Source organism: Epinephelus moara, chromosome 10 (assembly GCF_006386435.1).
Source record: "Epinephelus moara isolate mb chromosome 10, YSFRI_EMoa_1.0, whole genome shotgun sequence".
In the NCBI taxonomy this organism is placed as follows: Eukaryota; Metazoa; Chordata; class Actinopteri; order Perciformes; family Serranidae; genus Epinephelus; species Epinephelus moara.
In genome coordinates, this window is record NC_065515.1 from 11428163 (window position 1) to 11429256 (window position 1094).

The 1094-nt window shown below is 35.9% G+C and overlaps 1 protein-coding gene across 1 annotated transcript in view; it reads left to right on the forward strand.

Moving 5' to 3' along the window:
• The window catches only part of LOC126396885 (meprin A subunit beta-like), a 15657-nt gene extending 14563 nt beyond the window's left edge, over positions 1–1094 (forward strand). The window contains exon 14 of the mRNA XM_050055250.1: positions 864–1094. The gene's annotated coding sequence lies outside the window, so the exon portion shown is untranslated. The remainder of the gene's footprint in view (positions 1–863) is intronic.

The following is a 1094-nucleotide window of genomic DNA, read 5'->3' on the forward strand; positions in this document are numbered from 1 at the left end:
ACTAGTCAAAATGACATTACAGATATCTGTAATTCAGTTTTGACTAGTCAGAATGACGTTACAGATATCTTAAATTAAAATTCATACTAGTCACAATGACATTACTACTAGTCAAAATGACATTATAGATATCTATAATGGTAATTCCGGATAGTCGGACTTAGTGATTAAATGTTAAAACGGCTTGCCATAGAGGCCAACAGCTTCACTGAGTTGCTCAAGGTCCACCATCTTCTCATATTATGATTGGGAAGGCGGGCCTTCTTCTCGCTTCATCAAAAATAACCAATCAGGAACTGAGAATTCAGTCTTATTTCTGTTTCAATCAAACTCCCTTCTGTTTCAATCAAACTCTCTCACACAAACAACTATTCTCATTCACACACCCTATCATTCTGTCTTACATTCACTATCATTTTGTTCCTTACACATGATTATTTGCATTCACATGTACAACTAATTTCTCTTACATATGCTATTATTCTGTTTCAAATATATTATTCTCTCATACATATATTAGAACTTTGCTTTACATATACTGTTACTTTCATTTACATACTATCATACTTACATACATATAATATTATCCTCTGTTACACTAAGAGTATGACAGTAAATAAAAGAACACATGATGATAAATATAAGAGCATAGTAGTGTTTGTGTAAGAGTATAGTGGTGTATGTATAAGAGTATGATTGTGCATGTAAGAGGGTATAGTAGTGTTTGTGTAAGAGTATAGTGGTGTATGTATGAGAGTATGATGTTACATGTGAAACCAAGTATGAATTATGTCTCAAAGGGCCTCTCATAAACTGTCATGTTCTTTGTTTGTGTTCTGTCCCAAATGTGTCTTTCATTACAGTGGCAGACGTCCCACGATCTACCATCTCCTCTCACCACTCCATGATGTCCCGATCAGAGAAAGCAATCAGCACTAACAAGGCAAGAGATCACATTACTACATGATCTCTACAACCATGGGCACCAAATTATAGTTAAAAGTGGAGGAGCGGAGGGTCTGGGGCTCCTCTCTATGTCTATTATTTTACCAAGCCACTTTGCATGAAACCACGCCCACTTCCGCATGACGAAA